The sequence below is a fragment of the Stigmatopora nigra genome, unplaced genomic scaffold (genome assembly GCF_051989575.1).
Source record: "Stigmatopora nigra isolate UIUO_SnigA unplaced genomic scaffold, RoL_Snig_1.1 HiC_scaffold_24, whole genome shotgun sequence".
Classification (NCBI taxonomy): domain Eukaryota; kingdom Metazoa; phylum Chordata; class Actinopteri; order Syngnathiformes; family Syngnathidae; genus Stigmatopora; species Stigmatopora nigra.
In genome coordinates, this window is record NW_027551603.1 from 1,732,408 (window position 1) to 1,741,864 (window position 9,457).

General features: G+C 54.4%; 1 non-coding gene and 51 pseudogenes across 1 annotated transcript; all 52 read right to left on the reverse strand.

Moving 5' to 3' along the window:
- Window positions 1-43: 43 nt before the first annotated feature.
- LOC144188229 (5S ribosomal RNA) lies at window positions 44-162 on the reverse strand (annotated as a pseudogene).
- A 56-nt stretch (window positions 163-218) lies between these two features.
- LOC144188809 (5S ribosomal RNA) lies at window positions 219-337 on the reverse strand (annotated as a pseudogene).
- Window positions 338-393: 56 nt separating this feature from the next.
- Window positions 394-512, reverse strand: LOC144188732 (5S ribosomal RNA; annotated as a pseudogene).
- Window positions 513-568: 56 nt separating this feature from the next.
- Window positions 569-687, reverse strand: LOC144188484 (5S ribosomal RNA; annotated as a pseudogene).
- Window positions 688-743: 56 nt separating this feature from the next.
- Window positions 744-862, reverse strand: LOC144186125 (5S ribosomal RNA; annotated as a pseudogene).
- A 56-nt stretch (window positions 863-918) lies between these two features.
- On the reverse strand, window positions 919-1,037 carry LOC144189961 (5S ribosomal RNA; annotated as a pseudogene).
- A 56-nt stretch (window positions 1,038-1,093) lies between these two features.
- LOC144182253 (5S ribosomal RNA) lies at window positions 1,094-1,212 on the reverse strand (annotated as a pseudogene).
- Window positions 1,213-1,268: 56 nt separating this feature from the next.
- Window positions 1,269-1,387, reverse strand: LOC144191094 (5S ribosomal RNA; annotated as a pseudogene).
- A 56-nt stretch (window positions 1,388-1,443) lies between these two features.
- On the reverse strand, window positions 1,444-1,562 carry LOC144191844 (5S ribosomal RNA; annotated as a pseudogene).
- Window positions 1,563-1,618: 56 nt separating this feature from the next.
- LOC144187338 (5S ribosomal RNA) lies at window positions 1,619-1,737 on the reverse strand (annotated as a pseudogene).
- A 56-nt stretch (window positions 1,738-1,793) lies between these two features.
- Window positions 1,794-1,912, reverse strand: LOC144191058 (5S ribosomal RNA; annotated as a pseudogene).
- A 56-nt stretch (window positions 1,913-1,968) lies between these two features.
- Window positions 1,969-2,087, reverse strand: LOC144189407 (5S ribosomal RNA; annotated as a pseudogene).
- Window positions 2,088-2,143: 56 nt separating this feature from the next.
- Window positions 2,144-2,262, reverse strand: LOC144185089 (5S ribosomal RNA; annotated as a pseudogene).
- A 56-nt stretch (window positions 2,263-2,318) lies between these two features.
- Window positions 2,319-2,437, reverse strand: LOC144187442 (5S ribosomal RNA; annotated as a pseudogene).
- Window positions 2,438-2,493: 56 nt separating this feature from the next.
- On the reverse strand, window positions 2,494-2,612 carry LOC144189099 (5S ribosomal RNA; annotated as a pseudogene).
- A 56-nt stretch (window positions 2,613-2,668) lies between these two features.
- LOC144189482 (5S ribosomal RNA) lies at window positions 2,669-2,787 on the reverse strand (annotated as a pseudogene).
- Window positions 2,788-2,843: 56 nt separating this feature from the next.
- LOC144189026 (5S ribosomal RNA) lies at window positions 2,844-2,962 on the reverse strand (annotated as a pseudogene).
- A 56-nt stretch (window positions 2,963-3,018) lies between these two features.
- LOC144182496 (5S ribosomal RNA) lies at window positions 3,019-3,137 on the reverse strand (annotated as a pseudogene).
- Window positions 3,138-3,193: 56 nt separating this feature from the next.
- On the reverse strand, window positions 3,194-3,312 carry LOC144189963 (5S ribosomal RNA; annotated as a pseudogene).
- Window positions 3,313-3,368: 56 nt separating this feature from the next.
- LOC144184495 (5S ribosomal RNA) lies at window positions 3,369-3,487 on the reverse strand (annotated as a pseudogene).
- A 56-nt stretch (window positions 3,488-3,543) lies between these two features.
- Window positions 3,544-3,662, reverse strand: LOC144189483 (5S ribosomal RNA; annotated as a pseudogene).
- Window positions 3,663-3,718: 56 nt separating this feature from the next.
- On the reverse strand, window positions 3,719-3,837 carry LOC144187980 (5S ribosomal RNA; annotated as a pseudogene).
- Window positions 3,838-3,893: 56 nt separating this feature from the next.
- Window positions 3,894-4,012, reverse strand: LOC144190123 (5S ribosomal RNA; annotated as a pseudogene).
- A 56-nt stretch (window positions 4,013-4,068) lies between these two features.
- LOC144182323 (5S ribosomal RNA) lies at window positions 4,069-4,187 on the reverse strand (annotated as a pseudogene).
- Window positions 4,188-4,243: 56 nt separating this feature from the next.
- Window positions 4,244-4,362, reverse strand: LOC144187618 (5S ribosomal RNA; annotated as a pseudogene).
- A 56-nt stretch (window positions 4,363-4,418) lies between these two features.
- Window positions 4,419-4,537, reverse strand: LOC144181788 (5S ribosomal RNA; annotated as a pseudogene).
- A 56-nt stretch (window positions 4,538-4,593) lies between these two features.
- Window positions 4,594-4,712, reverse strand: LOC144184773 (5S ribosomal RNA; annotated as a pseudogene).
- Window positions 4,713-4,768: 56 nt separating this feature from the next.
- LOC144185833 (5S ribosomal RNA) lies at window positions 4,769-4,897 on the reverse strand (annotated as a pseudogene).
- Window positions 4,898-4,953: 56 nt separating this feature from the next.
- LOC144190805 (5S ribosomal RNA) lies at window positions 4,954-5,072 on the reverse strand (annotated as a pseudogene).
- Window positions 5,073-5,128: 56 nt separating this feature from the next.
- On the reverse strand, window positions 5,129-5,247 carry LOC144187941 (5S ribosomal RNA; annotated as a pseudogene).
- A 56-nt stretch (window positions 5,248-5,303) lies between these two features.
- On the reverse strand, window positions 5,304-5,432 carry LOC144185648 (5S ribosomal RNA; annotated as a pseudogene).
- A 56-nt stretch (window positions 5,433-5,488) lies between these two features.
- Window positions 5,489-5,607, reverse strand: LOC144187561 (5S ribosomal RNA). The gene has a single exon (XR_013324874.1). It is a non-coding gene; the product is annotated as a 5S ribosomal RNA (ribosomal RNA).
- Window positions 5,608-5,679: 72 nt separating this feature from the next.
- On the reverse strand, window positions 5,680-5,798 carry LOC144186697 (5S ribosomal RNA; annotated as a pseudogene).
- Window positions 5,799-5,854: 56 nt separating this feature from the next.
- LOC144189915 (5S ribosomal RNA) lies at window positions 5,855-5,973 on the reverse strand (annotated as a pseudogene).
- Window positions 5,974-6,029: 56 nt separating this feature from the next.
- LOC144182590 (5S ribosomal RNA) lies at window positions 6,030-6,158 on the reverse strand (annotated as a pseudogene).
- A 241-nt stretch (window positions 6,159-6,399) lies between these two features.
- On the reverse strand, window positions 6,400-6,528 carry LOC144183265 (5S ribosomal RNA; annotated as a pseudogene).
- Window positions 6,529-6,584: 56 nt separating this feature from the next.
- Window positions 6,585-6,703, reverse strand: LOC144186621 (5S ribosomal RNA; annotated as a pseudogene).
- A 56-nt stretch (window positions 6,704-6,759) lies between these two features.
- Window positions 6,760-6,878, reverse strand: LOC144190467 (5S ribosomal RNA; annotated as a pseudogene).
- Window positions 6,879-6,934: 56 nt separating this feature from the next.
- LOC144182929 (5S ribosomal RNA) lies at window positions 6,935-7,063 on the reverse strand (annotated as a pseudogene).
- A 56-nt stretch (window positions 7,064-7,119) lies between these two features.
- On the reverse strand, window positions 7,120-7,238 carry LOC144190001 (5S ribosomal RNA; annotated as a pseudogene).
- Window positions 7,239-7,294: 56 nt separating this feature from the next.
- LOC144186549 (5S ribosomal RNA) lies at window positions 7,295-7,423 on the reverse strand (annotated as a pseudogene).
- Window positions 7,424-7,479: 56 nt separating this feature from the next.
- On the reverse strand, window positions 7,480-7,598 carry LOC144188141 (5S ribosomal RNA; annotated as a pseudogene).
- Window positions 7,599-7,654: 56 nt separating this feature from the next.
- Window positions 7,655-7,773, reverse strand: LOC144190788 (5S ribosomal RNA; annotated as a pseudogene).
- A 56-nt stretch (window positions 7,774-7,829) lies between these two features.
- On the reverse strand, window positions 7,830-7,958 carry LOC144186648 (5S ribosomal RNA; annotated as a pseudogene).
- Window positions 7,959-8,014: 56 nt separating this feature from the next.
- On the reverse strand, window positions 8,015-8,133 carry LOC144191664 (5S ribosomal RNA; annotated as a pseudogene).
- A 56-nt stretch (window positions 8,134-8,189) lies between these two features.
- LOC144181836 (5S ribosomal RNA) lies at window positions 8,190-8,308 on the reverse strand (annotated as a pseudogene).
- Window positions 8,309-8,364: 56 nt separating this feature from the next.
- LOC144191030 (5S ribosomal RNA) lies at window positions 8,365-8,483 on the reverse strand (annotated as a pseudogene).
- A 56-nt stretch (window positions 8,484-8,539) lies between these two features.
- On the reverse strand, window positions 8,540-8,668 carry LOC144184418 (5S ribosomal RNA; annotated as a pseudogene).
- A 56-nt stretch (window positions 8,669-8,724) lies between these two features.
- Window positions 8,725-8,853, reverse strand: LOC144185153 (5S ribosomal RNA; annotated as a pseudogene).
- Window positions 8,854-8,909: 56 nt separating this feature from the next.
- On the reverse strand, window positions 8,910-9,038 carry LOC144183277 (5S ribosomal RNA; annotated as a pseudogene).
- Window positions 9,039-9,094: 56 nt separating this feature from the next.
- Window positions 9,095-9,223, reverse strand: LOC144185797 (5S ribosomal RNA; annotated as a pseudogene).
- A 56-nt stretch (window positions 9,224-9,279) lies between these two features.
- Window positions 9,280-9,408, reverse strand: LOC144181924 (5S ribosomal RNA; annotated as a pseudogene).
- Between the last annotated feature and the right edge of the window lie 49 nt (window positions 9,409-9,457).

A 9,457-nucleotide genomic window follows, 5' to 3' on the forward strand; every position in this document is an offset into this window, starting at 1 on the left:
CAGATGGACACCCATGAAATGTCGAAAAAGATGCGGGGTATGATGCTCACAGCACCTGGTATTCCCAAGCGGTCTCCCAATCAGGTACTAACCAGGCCGAACCATGCTTGGCTTCCGAGATCGGACGAGATCGGGCTTTTTCAGGGTGGTATGGCCGTGAGCGGTACTGCTCTTGCAGATGGACACCCATGAAATGTCGAAAAAGATGCGGGGTATGATGCTCACAGCACCTGGTATTCCCAAGCGGTCTCCCAATCAGGTACTAAACAGGCCGAACCATGCTTGGCTGCCGAGATCGGACGAGATCGGGCCTTTTCAGGGTGGTATGGCCGTGAGCGGTACTGCACTAGCAGATGGACACCCATGAAATGTCGAAAAAGATGCGGGGCATGATGCTCACAGCACCTGGTATTCCCAAGCGGTCTCCCAACCAGGTACTAACCAGGTCGAACCATGCTTGGCTTCCGAGATCGGATGAGATCGGGCCTTTTCAGGGTGGTATGGCCGTGAGCGGTACTGCTCTTGCAGATGGACACCCATGAAATGTCGAAAAAGATGCGGGGTAAGATGCTCACAGCACCTGGTATTCCCAAGCGGTCTCCCAATCAGGTACTAACCAGGCCGAACCATGCTTGGCTTCCGAGATCGGGCGAGATCGGGCCTTTTCAGGGTGGTATGGCCGTGAGCGGTACTGCTCGTGTAGATGGACACCCATGAAATGTCGAAAAAGATGCGGGGTATGATACTCACAGCACCTGGTATTCCCAAGCGGTCTCCCAATCAGGTACTAAACAGGCCGAAGCATGCTTGGCTTCCAAAATCAGACGAGATCGGGCCTTTTCAGGGTGGTATGGCCGTGAGCGGTACCGCTCTTGCAGATGGACACCCATGAAATGTCGAAAAAGATGCGGGGTATGATGCTCACAGCACCTGGTATTCCCAAGCGGTCTCCCAATCAGGTACTAAACAGGCCGAACCATGCTTGGCTTCCAAGATCGGACGAGATCGGGCCTTTTCAGGGTGGTATGGCCGTGAGCGGTACTGCACTGGCAGATGGACACCCATGAAATGTCGAAAAAGATGCGGGGTATGATGCTCACAGCATCTGGTATTCCCAAGCGGTCTCCCAATCAGGTACTAAACAGGCCGAACCATGCTTGGCTTCCGAGATCGGACGAGATCGGGCCTTTTCAGGGTGGAATGGCCGTGAGCGGTACTGCACTAGCAGATGGACACCCATGAAATGTCGAAAAAGATGCGGGGTATGATGCTCACAGCACCTGGTATTCCGAAGCGGTCTCCCAATCAGGTACTAAACAGGCCGAACCATGCTTGGCTACCGAGATCGGACGAGATCGGGCCTTTTCAGGGTGGTATGGCCGTGAGCGGTACTGCACTAGCAGATGGACACCCATGAAATGTCGAAAAAGATGCGGGGTATGATGCTCACAGCACCAGGTATTTCCAAGCGGTCTCCCAATCAGGTACTAACCAGGCTGAACCATGCTTGGCTTCCGAGATCGGACGAGATCGGGCCTTTCCAGGGTGGTATGGCCGTGAGCGGTACTGTACTAGCAGATGGACACCCATGAAATGTCGAAAAAGATGCGCGGTATGATGCTCACAGCACCTGGAATTCCCAAGCGGTCTCCCAATCAGGTACTAACCAGGCCGAACCATGCTTGGCTGCCGAGATCGGACGAGATCGGGCCTTTTCAGGGTGGTATGGCCGTGAGCGGTCCTGCTTTAGCAGATGGACACCCATGAAATCTCGAAAAAGATGCGGGGTATGATGCTCACAGCACCTGGTATTCCCAAGCGGTCTCCCAATCAGGTACTAAACAGGCCGAACCATGCGTGGCTTCCGAGATCGGACGAGATCGGGCCTTTTCAGGGTGGTATGGCCGTGAGCGGTACTGCTCTTGCAGATGGACACCCATGAAATGTCGAAAAAGATGCTGGGTATGACGCTTACAGCACCTGGTATTCCCAAGCGGTCTCCCAATTAGGTACTAACCAGGCCGAACCATGCTTGGCTTCCGAGATCGGACGAGATCGGGCCTTTTCAGGGTGGTATGGCCGTGAGCGGTACTGCACTAGCAGATGGACACCCATGAAATCTCGAAAAAGATGCGGGGTATGATGCTCACAGCACCTGGTATTCCCAAGCGGTATCCCAATCAGGTACTAAACAGGCCGAACCATGCGTGGCTTCCGAGATCGGACGAGATCGGGCCTTTTCAGGGTGGTATGGCGGTGAGCGGTACTGCTCTTGCAGATGGACACCCATGAAATGTCGAAAAAGATGCTGAGTATGATGCTTACAGCACCTGGTATTCCCAAGCGGTCTCCCAATCAGGTACTAACCAGGCCGAACCATGCTTGGCTTCCGAGATCGGACGAGATCGGGCCCTTTCAGGGTGGTATGGCCGTGAGCGGTACTGCTCTTGCAGATGGACACCCATGAAATGTCGAAAAAGATGCTGGGTATGATGCTCACAGCACCTGGTATTCCCAAGCGGTCTCCCAATCAGGTACTAACCAGGCCGAACCATGCTTGGCTCCCGAGATCGGACGAGATCGGGCCTTTTCAGGGTGGTATGGCCGTGAACGGTACTGCTCTTGCAGATGGACACCCATGAAATGTCGAAAAAGATGCGGGGTATGATGCTCACAGCACCTGGTATTCCCAAGCGGTCTCCCAATCAGGTACTAACCAGGCCGAACCATGCGTGGCTTCCGAGATCGGACGAGATCGGGCCTTTTCAGGGTGGTATGGCCGTGAGCGGTACTGCTCTTGCAGATGGACACCCATGAAATGTCGAAAAAGATGCTGGGTATGATGCTCACAGCACCTGGTATTCCCAAGCGGTCTCCCAATCAGGTACTTACCAGGCCGAACCATGCTTGGCTCCCGAGATCGGACGAGATCGGGCCTTTTCAGGGTGGTATGGCCGTGAGCGGTACTGCACTAGCAGATGGACACCCATGAAATGTCGAAAAAGATGCGGGGTATGATGCTCACAGCACCTGGTATTCCCAAGCAGCCTCCCAATCAGGTACTAACCAGGCCGAACCATGCTTGGCTTCCGAGACCGGGCGAGATCGGGCTCTTTCAGGGTGGTATGGCCGTGAGCGGTACTGTTCTTGCAGATGGACACCCATGAAATATCGAAAAAGATGCGGGGTATAATGCTCACAGCACCTGGTATTCCCAAGCGGTCTCCCAATCAGGTACTAAACAGGCCGAACCATGCTTGGCTTCCAAGATCGGACGAGATCGGGCCTTTTCAGGGTGGTATGGCCGTGAGCGGTAATGCTCTCGCAGATGGACACCCATGAAATGTCGAAAAAGATGCGGGGTATGATGCCCACAGCACCTGGTATTCCCAAGCGGTCTCCCAATCAGGTACTAACCAGGCCGAACGATGCTTGGCTCCCGAGATCGGGCGAGATCGGGCCTTTTCAGGGTGGTATGGCTGTGAGCGGTACTGCTCTTGCAGATGGACACCCATGAAATGTCGAAAAAGATGCGGGGTATGATGCTCACAGCACCTGGTATTCCCAAGCGGTCTCCCAATCAGGTACTAACCAGGCCGAACCATGCGTGGCTTCCGAGATCGGACGAGATCGGGCCTTTTCAGGGTGGTATGGCCGTGAGCGGTACTGCTCTTGCAGATGGACACCCATGAAATGTCGAAAAAGATGCTGGGTATGATGCTCACAGCACCTGGTATTCCCAAGCGGTCTCCCAATCAGGTACTAACCAGGCCGAACCATGCTTGGCTCCCGAGATCGGACGAGATCGGGCCTTTTCAGGGTGGTATGGCCGTGAGCGGTACTGCACTAGCAGATGGACACCCATGAAATGTCGAAAAAGATGCGGGGTATGAGGCTCACAGCACCTGGTATTCCCAAGCGGCCTCCCAATCAGGTACTAACCAGGCCGAACCATGCTTGGCTTCCGAGACCGGGCGAGATCGGGCTCTTTCAGGGTGGTATGGCCGTGAGCGGTACTGTTCTTGCAGATGGACACCCATGAAATGTCGAAAAAGATGCGGGGTATAATGCTCACAGCACCTGGTATTCCCAAGCGGTCTCCCAATCAGGTACTAAACAGGCCGAACAATGCTTGGCTTCCAAGATCGGACGAGATCGGGCCTTTTCAGGGTGGTATGGCCGTGAGCGGTAATGCTCTTGCAGATGGACACCCATGAAATGTCGAAAAAGATGCGGGGTATGATGCTCACAGCACCTGGTATTCCCAAGCGGTCTCCCAATCAGGTACTAAACAGGCCGAACCATGCTTGGCTTCCGAGATCGGACGAGATCGGGCCTTTTCAGGGTGGTATGGCCGTGAGCGGTACTGCATTAGCAGATGGACACCCATGAAATGTCGAAAAAGATGCGGGGTATGATGCTCACAGCACCTGGTATTCCGAAGCGGTCTCCCAATCAGGTACTGAACAGGCCGAACCATGCTTGGCTGCCGAGATCGGACGAGATCGGGCCTTTTCAGGGTGGTATGGCCGTGAGCGGTACTGCACTAGCAGATGGACACCCATGAAATGTCGAAAAAGATGCGGGGTATGATGCCCACAGCACCTGGTATTCCCAAGCGGTCTCCCAATCAGGTACTAACCAGGCCGAACGATGCTTGGCTTCCAAGATCGGGCGAGATCGGGCCTTTTCAGGGTGGTATGGCTGTGAGCGGTACTGCTCTTGCAGATGGACACCCATGAAATGTCGAAAAAGATGCAGGGTATGATGCTCACAGCACCTGGTATTCCCAAGCGGTCTCCCAATCAGGTACTAACCAGGCCGAACCATGCTTGGCTGCCGAGATCGGACGAGATCGAACGAGATCGGGCCTTTTCAGGGTGGTATGCCCGTGAGCGGTACTGCTCTTGCAGATGGACACCCATGAAATTTTGAAAAAGATGCGGGGTATGATGCTCACAGAACCTGGTATTCCCAAGCGGTCTCCCAATCAGGTACTAACCAGGCCGAACAATGCTTGGCTTCCGAGATCGGACGAGATCGGGTCTTTTCAGGGTGGTATGGCCGTGAGCGGTACTGCTCTTGCAGATGGACACCCATGAAATGTCGAAAAAGATGCGGGGTATGATGCTCACAGCACCTGGTATTCCCAAGCGGTCTCCCAATCAGGTACCAACCAGGCCGAACCATGCTTGGCTTCCGAGATCGGACGAGATCGGGCCTTTTCAGGGTGGTATGGCCGTGAGCGGTACTTCACTAGCAGATGGACACCCATGAAATGTCGAAAAAGATGCGGGGTATGATGCTCACAGCACCTGGTATTCCCAAGCGGTCCCCCAATCAGGTACTAAACAGGCCGAACCATGCTCGGCTTCCGAGATCGGACGAGATCGGGCGAGGTCGGGCCTTTTCAGGGTGGTATGGCCGTGAGCGGTACTGCTCTTGCAGATGGACACCCATGAAATGTCGAAAAAGATGCGGGGTATGATGCTCACAGCACCTGGTATTCCCAAGCGGTCTCCCAACCAGGTACTAACCAGGCCAAACCATGCTTGGCTTCCGAGATCGGACGAGATCGGGCCTTTTCAGGGTGGTATGGCCGTGAGCGGTACTTTACTAGCAGATGGACACCCATGAAATGTCGAAAAAAATGCGGGGCATGGTTCTCACAGCACCTGGTATTCCCAGCACCTGGTATTCCCAAGCGGTCTCCCAATCAGGTACTAACCAGGCCGAATAATGCTTGGCTTCCGAGATCGGACGAGATCGGGCCTTTTCAGGGTGGTATGGCCGTGAGCGGTACTGCTCTTGCAGATGGACACCCATGAAATGTCGAAAAAGAGGCGGGGCAAGATGCTCACAGCACCTGGTATTCACAAGCGGTCTCCCAATCAGGTACTAAACAGGCCGAACCATGCTTGGCTTCCGAGATCGGACGAGATCGGGCCTTTTCAGGGTGGTATGGCCGTGAGCGGTACTGCACTTGCAGATGGACACCCATGAAATGTCGAAAAAGATGCGGGGCAAGATGCTCACAGCACCTGGTATTCCCAAGCGGTCTCCCAATCAGGTACTAAACAGGCCAAACCATGCTTGGCTTCCGAGATCGGACGAGATCGGGCGAGATCGGGCCTTATCAGGGTGGTATGGCCGTGAGCGGTACTGCTCTTGCAGATGGACACCCATGAAATGTCGAAAAAGATGCGGGGTATGATGCTCACAGCACCTGGTATTCACAAGCGGTCTCCCAATCAGGTAATAACCAGGCCGAACTATGCTTGGCTTCCGAGATCGGACGAGATCGGGCGAGATCGGGCCTTATCAGGGTGGTATGGCCATGAGGGGTACTGCTCTTGCAGATGGACACCCATGAAATGTCGAAAAAGATGCGGGGCAAGATGCTCACAGCACCTGGTATTCCCAAGCGGTCTCCCAATCAGGTACTAAACAGGCCGAACCATGCTTGGCTTCCGAGATCGGACGAGATCGGGCGAGATCGGGCCTTATCAGGGTGGTATGGCCGTGAGCGGTACTGCTCTTGCAGATGGACACCCATGAAATGTCGAAAAAGATGCGGGGTATGATGCTCACGGGACCTTGTATTCCCAAGCGGTCTCCCAATCAGGTACTAACCAGGCCGAACCATCCTTGGCTCCCGAGATCGGACGAGATCGGGCCTTTTCAGGGTGGTATGGCCGTGAGCGGTACTGCTCTTGCAGATGGACATCCATGAAATGTCGAAAAAGATGCGGGGCAAGATGCTCACAGCACCTGGTATTCCCAAGCGGTCTCCCAATCAGGTACTAAACAGGCCGAACAATGCTTGGCTTCCGAGATCGGACGAGATCGGGCCTTTTCAGGGTGGTATGGCCGTGAGCGGTAGTGCTTTTGCAGATGGACACCCATGAAATGTCGAAAAAGATGCGGGGCAAGATGCTCACAGCACCTGGTATTCCCAAGCGGTCTCCCAATCAGGTACTAACCAGGCCGAACCATGCTTGGCTGCCGAGATCGGACGAGATCGGACGAGATCGGGCCTTTTCAGGGTGGTATGGCCGTGAGCGTTACTGCTCTTGCAGATGGACACCCATGAAATGTCGAAAAAGATGCGGGGTATGATGCTCACAGCACCTGGTATTCCCAAGCGGTCTCCCAATCAGGTACTAAACAGGCCGAACCATGCTTGGCTTCCGAGATCGGACGAGATCGGGCCTTTTCAGGGTGGTATGGCCGTGGGCAGTACTGCTCTTGCAGATGGACACCCATGAAATGTCGAAAAAGATGCGGGGTATGATGCTCACAGCACCTGGTATTCCCAAGCGGTCTCCCAATCAGGTACTAACCAGGCCGAACAATGCTTGGCTGCCGAGATCGTACGAGATCGGGCGAGATCGGGCCTTATCAGGGTGGTATGACCGTGAGCGGTACTGCTCTTGCAGATGGACACTTATGAAATGTCGAAAAAGATGCGGGGTATGATGCTCACAGCACCTGGTATTCCCAAGCGGTCTCCCAATCAGGTACTAAACAGGCCGAACCATGCTTGGCTTCCGAGATCAGACGAGATCGGGCCTTTTCAGGGTGGTATGGCCGTGAGCGGTACTGCACTAGCAGATGGACACCCATGAAATGTCGAAAAAGATGCGGGGCAAGATGCTCACAGCACCTGGTATTCCCAAGCGGTCTCCCAATCAGGTACTAACCAGGCCGAACCATGCTTGGCTTCCGAGATCGGACGAGATCGGGCCTTTTCAGGGTGGTATGGCCGTGAGCGGTATTGCTCTTTCAGATGGACACCCATGAAATGTCGAAAAAGATGCGGGGTATGATGCTCACAGCACCTGGTATTCCCAAGCGGTCTCCCAATCAGGTACTAAACAGGCCGAATCATGCTTGGCTGCCGAGATCGGGCGAGATCGGACGAGATCGGGCCTTTTCAGGGTGGTATGGCCGTGAGCGGTACTGCACTAGCAGATGGACACCCATGAAATGTCGAAAAAGATGCGGGGTATGATGCTCACAGCACCTGGTATTCACAAGCGGTCTCCCAATTAGGTACTAAACAGGCCGATCCATGCTTGGCTTCCGAGATCGGACGAGATCGGGCCTTTTCAGGGTGGTATGGCCGTGAGCGGTACTGCACTAGCAGATGGACACCCATGAAATGTCGAAAAAGATGCGGGGTATGATGCTCACAGCACCTGGTATTCCCAAGCGGTCTCCCAATCAGGTACTAACCAGGCCAAACCATGCTTGGCTTCCTAGATCGGGCGAGATCGGGCCTTTTCAGGGTGGTATGGCCGTGAGCGGTAGTGCTTTTGCAGATGGACACCCATGAAATGTCGAAAAAGATGCGGGGTATGATGCTCACAGCACCTGGTATTCCCAAGCGGTCTCCCAATCAGGTACTAACCAGGCCGAACCATGCTTGGCTTCCGAGATCGGAGGAGATTGGGCCTTTTCAGGGTGGTATGGCCGTGAGCGGTACTGCTCTTGCAGATGGACACCCATGAAATGTCGAAAAAGATGCGGGGCAAGATGCTCACAGCACCTGGTATTCCCAAGAGGTCTCCCAATGAGGTACTAAACAGGCTGAACCCTGCTTGGCTGCCGAGATCGGACGAGATCGGGCGAGATTGGGCCTTTTCAGGGTGGTATGGCCGTGAGCGATACTGCTCTTGCAGATGGACACCCATGAAATGTCGAAAAAGATGCGGGGTATGATGCTCACAGCACCTGGTATTCCCAAGCGGTCTCCCAATCAGGTATTAACCAGGCCGAACCATGCTTGGCTGCCGAGATCGGACGAGATCGGGCGAGATCGGGCCTTATCAGGGTGGTATGGCCGTGAGCGGTACTGCTCTTGCAGATGGACACCCATGAAATGTCGAAAAAGATGCGGGGTATGATGCTCACAGCACCTGGTATTCTCAAGCGGTCTCCCAATTAGGTACTAACCAGGCCAAACCATGCTTGGCTGCCGAGTTCGGACGAGATCGGGCGAGATCGGGCCTTTTCAGGGTGGTATGGCCGTGAGCGGTACTGCTCTTGCAGATGGACACCCATGAAATGTCGAAAAAAATGCAGGGTATGATGCTCACAGCACCTGATATTCCCAAGCGGTCTCCCAATCAGGTACTAACCAGGCCGAACAATGCTTTGCTGCCGAGATCGGACGAGATCGGGCGAGATCGGGCCTTATCAGGGTTGTATGGCCGTGAGCGGTACTGCTCTTGCAGATGGACACCCATGAAATGTCGAAAAAGATGCGGGGTATGATGCTCACAGCACCTGGTATTCCCAAGCGGTCTCCCAATCAGGTACTAACCAGGCCGAACCATGCTTGGCTGCCGAGATCGGACGAGATCGGGCGAGATCGGGCCTTTTCAGGGTGGTATGGCCGTGAGCGGTACTGCTCTTGCAGATGGACACCCATGAAATGTCGAAAAAGATGCGG